The 12,019-nt window shown below is 40.2% G+C and overlaps 1 protein-coding gene across 2 annotated transcripts in view; it reads left to right on the plus strand.

The window, feature by feature from the left end:
• The window catches only part of LOC137180974 (receptor-type tyrosine-protein phosphatase T-like), a 90,891-nt gene that overhangs the window by 39,104 nt on the left and 39,768 nt on the right, over nt 1-12,019 (plus strand). The gene's annotated exons all lie outside the window — the stretch shown is intronic.

Consider the following 12,019-nt stretch of genomic DNA (forward strand, 5'->3'; position numbering starts at 1 on the left):
TTTGATTGGTTTGGTTTGGTATGTTTCATCTTTAATGGCTGGCTTTCACTGGTTAGTGATTTGGTAAAGTAATATCAATTCAATGTTACGAAACCTTGATTTTATATATATCTTGAATGTCAACTATAAAAAACTGTTAAGAACCAACAGTTACATTCTGATACATTTCAAATATTAGGTTTGTAAGTATTAGCTTATTTTATTTAGATAAAGATGTATATTGAAAAAGTATCATGTTAGCATTGGTTCAGAGACTCAAGTTTCGTCTTGGCACCATGTATTAGAACAGATCCATCCATCGGTTTGATAAAAGATGCTGAGGCACCAGGTGTACTGGGTGAAGAGACCTTCCTTTAGATTGAGGTCCAAACCTCTGTGTTGGCAACCATCCATCCCGCTGAAGTGTCCTTCATCAAGCCACTGACTTCCTCCAGCTCTTACTGTGTTGCACCGTTGGACATGACCACTTGCTGAGAGCCAGATGCTGGTAGAACTTGGTTTTGGTAGACGAATCACTTAAAATAAACACACTAGCTATAACATATTTATGAGATGACAACATTTGACATGAACATTTGACATCCTCACTACCTCTGACAGTGAGTCCAATTAAATCAAAGGACAAAACATATTAACAGCCATATATAATAAGAGCCATCCTTTTTCCAGACTATAATTCTGAACTCATTTCCTAAACTTCTGTAAGTCTGATACAGGAAACTACCATTGACAAAAAAAAAAAAATACTTTCAGTTTGCAGAGGGATTTTATTTCAATCCTGCCTGATGATCAAAGCCTGCAGCCTCTATTTTATTCAGAGAGACTTTTGTCAAAATGAAGCTTCATTTTGGAGCATAGGCTGCTGTAATGATTTGCAGAGTGAACCACATACTGTGAATGTAGCAGGAGTGTGTGTGTGTGTGTGTGTGTGTGTGTGTTTGGCCATTAGAGTGTGAATTAACATGTGAATACGATGCCATGTAATATGTCAAGTGTTGTCTGCACTAATGATGTCTGTCTGATTGTATGTTCTTTAGATGTGTGTGTGCACGCTGGCGTATTTGCAAGTCTGCCATTAGACCCATATGTATATACATGACCAGTGTAATGTAGAATATTCTGCTTGTGTGCTTACATTTTATAATTCATGTGTGTGTGTTTGCATGCACAGCTCCATGTGCATGTACACACTCATTACAAGGGTTTAGATGTCAAGGCAAAGACACTGCACTAACCTGAAGGCTTTCAAATGAAACATTGCGCTGAAATGAAATAGCCTGTCAAGGACTTGATAGCCAACAGGAATTATGATAAATTTGCTATTAGTACAAATCCTTTAATTACAAGAGCCTGGTAATGGAAACTGTCCATCTTGCTTGCTGTGATTGTACAAAGGCCATTTTCTTGGGAAAATGTTTTAAAAGGCCCCCAGGGAAATGACTTTGTGTGCTGTCTTTATTAGAACAAGGGGACGTAGCGAGACAGGCAGACTGACTGGCTGCGGCTAAAACTTTAAAATATGGGTAAAAGGTTTGTCTTTTTTTTTCTTCTGTCAGGTTGAACTTTAATTCCCCTTTAGAAACAAGGGATTTGCCTTCTGTTTTGGAGCTCGAGAGCAACAGCCTCAGAACAAATTGTCTCTCAATACATTGTAAAACTCATGCGAGACCTTTAATAACTATATTATCTTAGCGCTAACCCCAATCATCATCTCCTCATTAGTAGCGGTTATGTTGGAGGGATGACTTCTACCCGAGGCAGAAAAAACATCTGGCGGGTTGATATGACAGTATGTAGTATAATGTGAGACTGGTTTAGCCTAAAGCAGACATTCACATTGGATTATTTTATCTGTAATTGCACAGAATATGGATAGATATTGCAAGATACATTTTCAAGGACCGTGATAGAAGATCTTAGCCACAAGATGTAATGTCCACTGTGAATCCATTTCATCCACCAAATGGATGATTTCTAGACCAATCTGTAAAAAGTCATGAGTGTTTGTGAAAGTCATGGACAACTGTTAAAACATTAGTCATATCCTACCTCAAACTGACACAATATCTAACTTCAGTGAAGAGTAACAGCAGGAAGAACGTAGATGTTTTCTCAACAGCCAGCATGGTTTTGACTGACACTGACACTCATGACTGTTTACAGATTGATTGGTTGATTGGTTGATTAAAATTAGATTTAGGAAACAAGTGGATCATGTGGATAAACTCTTTTATCATGGTATTTGAAAAATGTATCTTGCAGTATAAATACCAGAAAAAAGAACCCAATGACACTCATAAAGTGGCAGCAGGAAGGGTTCATGTTAAGCCTCGCTGACGAAGAGATAAATGACATCTATGCTTACTGGTTAAAGCCTGATCCGGTCATCTGGAGAGTCATTTCCCTCTCTATCCAGTGACAGCACCTCTAACCCAAGCAAATGCTCGTTGAGCCTTGGCAGATCGCAACGAGGGACACTAAATTTGTAGCCCGGCTCTGCACGAGATTTAAACCAACACTTGAGTTCGAACCATAAAAAATCCCCTCAGAGGCAGCCGTGATAATCTTTCTATCCTTGTGAGGACGTTTGACTTCCCTGTGGCTGCTCTGTCACACTCCTCTTTCTTTTTTCCTTTCCTCTTCTTTCTCTTTTACACCACGTCTCTTCTTCCCTCCCTCTCCAGGCTTAGTTTGGAAAAGGGGCTGATTCGAGTTGAAGTGTTAACACACTCTTTCTCCGGCCATCTGCCAAACACAAACGATTGATGCCATGTTTGAAATCCCTTTAGCACACTGAATAAATGTTAATCTACCAGCCTCCTGTCCTCCCATCTTCTCAGTGCTTCCCCTCCTCTCCCATCTCCCCACTTCCACTCTCAACTTTCTTTTCTCCTCTCATCATGTTTGCTTCCCTTTCTGCACTTTTGCTTTTCTTCCCCTCCTCCCCCCTCATTTCATCTCATCTTTTGTCTCTTCCCAACCCTTTTCCATCTCTTTTCCCTCTTGTAATTTACATTTTTATTCTATATTCTCCCTCTTTTCTCACTTTCCTGCTTTTCTTTTACTCCATCTGCTCTCCACCCTCTCATCGTTTCTACTCTGCCATTCATTACCTCCCTCTCCTTTTCTCTTGTTGTCATCTCTCTTTACCTTGCTTAAAAAATTCACCTTCACTTTCTTTTCTTACCTTTTACTACCACACTTCTCCCTTTTACTCTCTCTTCTCCTCTCCTCTCCTCTCCTCTCCTCTCCTCTCCTCTCCTCTCCCTCTCCTCTCCTTCTCCATTCATTCATCTTTTCTGATTACCTCTGACAGTTTATGGGTTGAGGCAAAGCGCAGAAGTGTTTCCTCATTACAGGCATCTGTCTGCTTCTATTTCCTCCTCCCTTTCCTCCTCTTCACTACTTCTTCTCCTTTTTTTTTTTTTTTTTCCTTCTACTCCTCAGCCCTCAGTTCATAGAACAACCCTCCCATATGGTCATTTATAATTCAACAGAAGCATGCCTTCAAAATAAACAGATTTATTGGCAAGCATTTACATATCTGCAAAGAGAGAGAGGGTATGTGTGCTTGTGTGTAACTGTGTGTGTGTGTTGTGTGTGTGTGTGTGTGTTGGTCTGTGTGTTGTCAAGGAGAGCTAAGGTGAAGAAGAGGTGGTGTGTTTCAGTGTGTACTGTCATGTGCTTGTTTTTATGTGTATTTATGCTTTAAATTGATCTTCATGTGCACTCTTACACATATACTAATGCATGTTTTTTATGTTATTCTATTAGTTAGCTTATGTTGGGATGTAAACTAGCTGTTGGCAGCTGTGGCTCAGAGGTAGAGCAAGTCATCCACCAATCGGGAAATCGGCGGGTGGGTTCCCAGCTCCTCCAGTCCGCATGTCAAAGTGTCCTTGGGCAAGATACTGAACCCCAAATTGCTCCCAAAGGCTGTGCCATCGGTGCATGTGTGTGTGTGTGTGTGAATGCATTAGATACTCCTCCTAATCAGCAGATTGGCACCAGTTTATGAATGTGTGTGTGTGAATGTTGGCATGCAGTGCAAAGCGCTTTGAGCGGTTGGAAGACTAGAAAGGTGCTCTGTAAGTGCAGTCCATTACCATTAACATAACTATCACTGATGTCACAGTTGTGCCACGATTCCATACATTGTCGAAAAGGAAACAGAAGAAGTGTCCCAGCAGGAGCTTTACCTTTCCGTTTCCAATTGATTTAAACATTCACCTCTTTTGAAGAAAATATACTATTTACCTGAGCTACTCTGCAGCATTGAATTGTACAATATAATACTGTTGTCATATCCCGAGTGATAATATTGTGTTCATCCTGTGAGAATCCTGTAAGAAGCCAGATAAGCTGCAGCATTTGCTTAGAAAGTTTTTGGAAGACTAATTTTCTTTCCTCGTTCAGTAGAGGCTAGCTTCCCTCACATTTCAGTCTTTGTGAGAAGCAAGTGTAGCGTTAATGCATTCTGGACCTGTCTAATGAAAGACAGAGCACACTTACACCGCCCAGTACGACTCACATTAAAAACGTTAAGGATTTAACAGGTTAATTAGACTTGAAAACAGGAAGCAAAAAGAAAGATTAGGTGGTTAGCATTAACGGTGTTAGCGACCATGGCTAAAAGACAGAAGGGTAAGGTTCTCGTGTGGTAAACGAGTGTAGTGTGGGTGTCAGTATTTTCAGTTGGTAGTTTTATTTTGAAAAAAGTCTTCATATGTTTCCTGACTGCTGAGAAGAAGCCAACAGCTTGTAGCGGGTTGATGGTTAACTTATGCGGAGACAATAGAAGGTTTTGAGTTGAACTGTAAGTGTTGTGTCTGTTGATTTCACTCTTAAAAAAATAAAACAATTCACATGAAAAAGATCTTTAGATGCGCCTCAACTAGACGAAGATGTGTTTTATTTTACTGTGAGCTACCACTGACCCTTGACACTCTTTCTTCATGATTCAGATGAAGTCAGCACTTAGTTTACCTTTCTCTGGAGCTCAGTAGAGAGAAAAAACATGGCAAGGTGTTTATCTAATATTACATTCAGGAACCAGTCTGTATAACCTACGCATTTGTAATGATCATTGATTTGCTTATTGATTTCTGCTTTTTTTTTTTCATCACTGGGAAAACTGCACAATAAACCTCAGAAAAAATCAAAGGGTTTTTTTTTATTGAATGTAATATTTCTCTCAGACAAGCGGTCTATCATTCTTAATGTCTTTTAGTCATTCAGCTCTGGAGAATTTAGATTCCCTCTAAGCTTCTGCCAAAAAAACAATGTGGAAACTCAAACTCAAATAATCCCTCAGTTCTCATGTACTGCACCTTATACATAACTTAAATAATAATGGTCTGTCTATCTATCTATCTATCTATCTATCTATCTATCTATCTATCTATCTATCTATCTATCTATCTATCTATCTATCTATCTATCTATCTAATCTCTGTCCTGTTTCCTCTCATTCTTCATAGTTTCTGCCTGTCATTATGTTTACTTTCATAAGTGAAGCAGCATTTGTAGAGATAAAATGATCCATAAATGTAAAATGTGTACAGTTAACTCTTGGCTGCACAATTGGACACAACTGAAAATGTTTCTGTTTGAGGGAAACTTCTTGCTGACCCCATAGTTATATGACTTTGCTTCAATATTGTACAGAGACAAGTGGACAAAATGGGGAAAAAAATCTTCTGGTTTTGAAGATTTTAGATCAACTAGAGTTTGAGTTGTCACAAAAAAGTCATATCACACTGGGTAAGTGCATTACATGCTGGCAGGTGAACAGCTATAGTGAATGTCAGTGCATTGGCTGTACTTACTTACACTTAAAGCCTCTATAAACCAGTGTTTGTGTGGTTTAATCACATGTTACTGACAGTAGTGTGGGAACATAAACAGGTAATCCCAACATTGCTCTATCCTGACTGGTTGATGAAATTTACTGGACTTTTTCCAGCTGAGCCCTGGACACTTCAAACCAGTAAGAAAAAACTCAAAACACAAATACAGAAATCTGTCATGTGAGGGGAAAATAACTACTACATAATGAGAAGCTGACTGGGAAATTTGTTTCTTCAGGGCCTTTAAATACTTCCGCAGTCGAGGTGAAAATCTGCTTCATGTCTGCTTCATGCCACCGTGTGCTCTCGCTCTCCTCTTCTTCTCGATCTCTCTGTTATCTTTTCTGTCTCTTTGTCTCCCCCTTTCTCATTTTTCTTTTCCCCCCTTATTCCCCATCTGTCATTCCTCCGCTCTCTTGATCTCTCCCCTCTCTCCTATTTCCTTTCTGAACTTAATTTATTCACTATGTTTTCTTGCATCAACTGTATCTCTCTGCCCTGCCTCCCTTCCTTCTCCTATTCTTTTTATCTTTTTTCCCCCCCTCGCTCCTTTGACCTCCCCTTACTACTTATTGTTCTGTGCCTTTGTTCTGTCATGATTCCCTTTCTTTCTCTCTCTCTTTCTCTATCTCTCTCTCTCGCTCATACACACACACACACACAAACACACCCCAAAGCCCCTCTTTCCATTCACTAATGTATACCGGTGTTCAGGTGAATGAGAATCATTACACAGGCTGTCAGTCTTTGCCAGGCACTGTTATTATGCACACACACCCTTCACCCGGTGTTACACCTCCAAGTATCGCTGGCATAATCAGTATCCCCTCCTGCATCGTGTTGCTTCTCATTACAGCGAAGGTTATGTGTTCTGTGTTGCGTGTGTGTGAGAGAGAGAGAGAGAGAGAGAGAGAGAGAGAGAAAGTGAGTGAGAGGGTGAGGGCATCTTGTTTCTGGGAGTGTGTGCAGGTTTGTGTACGAAACAAACAAAGCAAGAAAGGTTTGGAAAGCAAGCACAGTTGTGTGTGTGTGTTAGCTTCATATGCAGCTGTACATAGTTTGACTCATCTTCTCTGGCGCCAATTCTCAAAACATGTGACCAAGTCTTTCATGAGTCTATGCCCCAATATACATATAATGAAAAAGACGGAGAGTGAACAGTGGTTGAAACTAAAAGTGAACAACGGTCTCCTAATTATAGGTTGTTCTTCGGCAACTGAATTTACGAACTATAGTGTTGTTTTTTTCTTGGGAGGACAAGCGCCGATTTTTTTAAGCTGCTGGCGAGCTGGCCGAGAGCCTGGTACAATAAAAGGACGAAATTCCTCTGAACAAAAAGAATACATACCTCAAGCTGTCTCACACACAGTCATACATATGTGTACGCACACGGTAGCACATACAACCTCAATGAATAAGAACCTGCAGTCTACACATACACACACACACATGCATAGACACTCTCTACACACTCAGGCTTGTACAGATCACAGCAGTGTAGTTTGTGCTGTATTGCTTGCAGCGCTGTTGCAACATTATTCCACCTGCAGACCCACAGAAAGAGGAATTTGTCTGTTTTTTTTGTTTGTTTTTTTGAAAATTCTGTGTTGCTACATATAGATATTAAAAAAAAAATGAAGAATATATCCTGAAACAGATGTTGTGGACACACAAAACATGGATTTGCTCAAATTCAGCTACAGTAGCATTAGTGAGGTTGGCCGCTGATGTTGGGCGGTAAGGCCCCGGCTCACAGCGTTCCAGTTCATCCCAAAGTTGTTGGATGATGTTGAGGTCACGGTGACGTTCTTTCACACCAAACTTTTCTATATGAGCTTGGCTTCGTGAAAAAGGAGCATTGTCATGTTGAAAGAGGAAAGAGCTTTCCCAAATCGTTCTCACAAAATTGGAAACGCACTATCGACTAAAATATCATCGTACGCCATAGCTGAAGGTTTCTGTCAAACAGAATTAAGAGGCCTAACCCAAACAACGTCCCTTGCATCAGTTTTCCTCCTCCACATTGATTCCTCTGCTTTGAATAGAAACACCGTTTGTTAAAGAGTGACGGAGCAACACACACATCTCCTTGTTATAGTCTAAAAACATAAAGCATCAAGAGACAAACGGGAAGAAAAGGATTCTCAAGGATAGACTGATTACCCCCCACCACCACCACCACCACCACCACCTCTACATGATGAAATGGTTTCTGTTGCAGCTCCTAGCAGGGGGGGAAGCACACAGATAATGGTGATAATGAGGCTGTTTTAATGCAGCAGCGTTATTATTGATACTGTTGACAGTGATTGCTGTTAATCATTGTTCCTCTTCAGAAGCACTCGAGAGCTTCAAAGACACAGTGATAACAATACATGTTGGATTCTGGTACTGATTTTATAACAATCTCTGTTTACCGCCAAGCCCCCCCCCCCCCAAAAAAAAGAAAGCATCCGGTGGTGAAGGGAGATGATGTAGTTTTAATTATGATTGTATTTTTAATTAGAAGGCGGAGGATTGTAAGTTATCATATTTCATCCTTCTAAAACTTCAGGGGGTCGACTATTCAATATCTGTTGATAGCTGGTAATGATGAGCTGTGATCATTAACAGTGTGTGATAATTGATTGTTGATGAATTAATCCGAATTAATGAGATGCGCCGCTGTCTAGACGTTTATACGATACCGGCTTTCTTTTGCTTGATCCATCCAAATTGACTAGATCTCTGTCAGACCACCTACCTTTCTTCTAAACTCCTGGGGTAATTGTCCTAAAAGGCTGCTGAGTGGATCATCGGGCTACCGCGACGGTTTCATTTCACATGTCAGAATTTTTACCAGGAAAATGAGTCGCAGGATTAAGCAGCAGAGCTCAACTCAACTAATTCACTTCTCATAAACCTAATGAGTCGCTGTCTGCTATCATACCACCACTTATATGCAGATAACTTTTCCTCCTCAGTCTGGCTTGTGAACGGCCTTCTGCAGGGAAACACTTAGTGCCATTAGACTGAAGAGAAGATGTTCCTCGGACAATCGGAGACGGGATACTAATGAGAAGAGAGTGTCAGTTGGTCAGTGGGAAAAAAAAAAGATGATTTGCTGTAAGAAGGGCTAACAAGATATATCTTCTTGTGATCGCAAGCTCATTAGGCACTGAAGTGTTTCAGACAGGAAAAAAAAAACTGTCCTTTACTTTATTCTTTACTTTTTAGTTAATATGGAGGGAGCTAACCAGCTGTATCAGCTCTGAAGCTATAATATTGGACATACAGACAGGGGGTGAAGTACGTTTTGACCCTGCGTATACCTGTCTGTCTGCTTCGTGGACTTCATATGACTCTTATTTGTTGCCGGTGTGATGTTAAAGGAAAGAGGGGACTGAAGATGAAGAGCAGGTGTAGCTGTGCATCATAACTTTGAAGATATGTCAGTGTCTTATCAAACTGTGGATGCAGGAGAGTGTGTATGCATGCTTGTGAGAAGTGGATGGAGGGTTTAATGATAGAGGATGTTGTACAGATTGTAAAGGTCCTCTGAGGAAAACTTGGGAAATTTGTGCTAAAAACTAAAATTAAACTGACTTAACGTGACAGAGCACATCTGGATAGTCGACATGTGTAATGACATTATGCAAACTAGAACTACATTTGCAAGAGTTTGATGGCACTTTATGAATATTAGTCATAATATTAAGTAAAATAAGTTTTATTATATAGACATTAACACTGAGTGCAAATGGCTGTGATCTCTTTTTATGATAGTTGCCAAATCTCATGGTTATAAACAAAACTGCTGCAATGACTAAATGCTATTTGACATATAGGTATAAATCATATTGCCATATGTTTATACCATAATAAAGATCACGTTGTGTTCTTTAAAGTTAGATGAACTGGCAGTCGTCAATATCTTTTGGTGTTTTGAGAATAAGTAAGTAAATTCTTCTTTAAGTTCTAATTGTAGCATCACTATATACCACCAGTGTCTAAAGGGTTAATAACAATATCATAGTAAAATTGATGCCAGAATCTTTTTTTTTTTCCATATTTCTATGTCCTCAGTGAAACCCACTAGAGTTTAGTGTTACGATAGACTAATTTAGTCCCAGTGTGCTACTTAAAAGTGAAAAGAGAGCTGTAATACCTTCCCTCTCCCTCTCTCTCCTTCTCCCTCTCTTTCATCTCTCTCTCTCTCTTTTGCTCCTGACAGCCTTCAAACAGCTGGAAACAGCATCTTGAGGTGTGCGTTTGTGTGTGTGCGTTGCGTGTGTGTGTGTGTGTGCATGTGTGTGTGTGTAAGTTGACAACATTCTGAGTTGTTTGACACATCAGCTGCAGGGAGCTCTGGTCTTAATAGGCTATTACACACTATAATACCCTCCAACACACACACACACACACACACACACAGGTATGCCAACACACTGACACAGGGGCACCACACACACACACACACACACACACACACATGCATCTGTAAGCTTAAATGCTGACGCTGGAACACACACATCGCTTTCAAAAATGCACACACACACGCTTTTCAACACACAACCTCAAGATGTTCCAGAACATACGAGCATACAGGGAAGTAAAGAAAGACACACTTTAACACACTTACACGCTATTCAGTCTCTCACACACACACACTTACACTCCATCACACATGCTATTAAATTCCCTAATGCCTTGAGCCGGGCTGACAGCGGAGTGTATGCCGTGAGTGAGTTGAGCTCCACAGGGAGTTAACTGATTAAGTATATCTGTGACAGACACAATCCCTGCTTACTGGCTACTGAAAAAGGAGGCGAGAAGAGCAGAAGGAGGTGGAGAAGAGAGGAGATGAGAGGGAAGGAGAGCACAGAGGAGTAAAAAAATCTTGTTCAGCAGTTTCAAATTGCTACTCTGAGCTTTTTTTTTTTCTCCCCTCTTTAAAGCACCGACTCCATCTGTTTATGTGGACATTTAACCGAGTTATACCTGTATTCAGCAGTGCAGTTAACGAGCAGCTTGTCATGTTAAGGTGCTAGATTGTGTTTTTAAACCCCTGTTCCATATGTTTCTGTATGTGAAAGAGTGAGCACTTGTGCTTTTTTGAAATTCAAGTATCACTTCAAACCTGAGTATCTAGCTAATGCCTCAATAAACACTTGAGTGACAAACCATGAAGGCAACAAGGATGTGCTTCATATCTTAGATCAGTATTTCCCAACTGGTCTAGCCTCAGGGTCTAGATTTTCCCTTAGATATCAGGTCACGGTCCACATGTTGACCAACTTAACACTCATTCAGTGTGTTTCCACCCATCGATTCCTCCTTTTAGTGGATTCAAGGACGTTTTTGTTGTGAGGAGACATTGCTAACCGCTACAAGCCCTTCACAGAATGAAAACTAAAATAACCTTAGTACAGATGAGGCTTAAAGTTGCATTGCATTTATTTTTTCTTCTTCTTTGTATTTAGTGTTAGTAAAACCAAGCTGGATATATTCTCTGTCAGTTTTGTTCAGCCTGTTGTGGAGCAAACTTCTCCATCTCAATCAGTCACTGGATGCACAAGGTGAGGGTCACATGACTCACAAAGCCAACATCCATAGGTTACTCCTTCACTTCCATAGGTTACTCCTTTACTTCAAAGTAAATTTCAAAGTATCTTTAATAAGTTTTTTGATAAGTTGATCCAAATGCTTGCGACCCGCTCAGATTGAACTCCCACCAGTTGGGAACCACTGTCCCAGATCACTGTATGCTGATGATATTTTAATCTCCATCACAGGAAACAGAAGAATCAAGGAGAGGATGAGATACAGTATTTTACTATCATAAATCTCCCATCATACATCTTATCTGTATTAGTACCACTCTATGCTACTGTATTATCTATTCTAGTCTCTCCCCAACATTGTCAAACAAGACCTAATGGGCATATTGAAGCATTATATTCTCTCTCCAACAGCAAGCTCTGTTACACTTCCTTGCTCTTTCCAGGCAGTTAGAAAGACAATGGCATATAAAATGTATAAAATGTATAAGGAGGTTTATGCGGTTTTTGTTCAATCTCAAAGACTCAGCAGTTATTTGAACCAGTGCTGAGATTTCTGGCTTTCTGGCCTTCTCTTGTGAAACTAAAACCTTATCCACCAGGATCACATTACATTTCAGCTGCAACTCA

This window comes from Thunnus thynnus, chromosome 4 (assembly GCF_963924715.1).
Source record: "Thunnus thynnus chromosome 4, fThuThy2.1, whole genome shotgun sequence".
In the NCBI taxonomy this organism is placed as follows: Eukaryota; Metazoa; Chordata; class Actinopteri; order Scombriformes; family Scombridae; genus Thunnus; species Thunnus thynnus.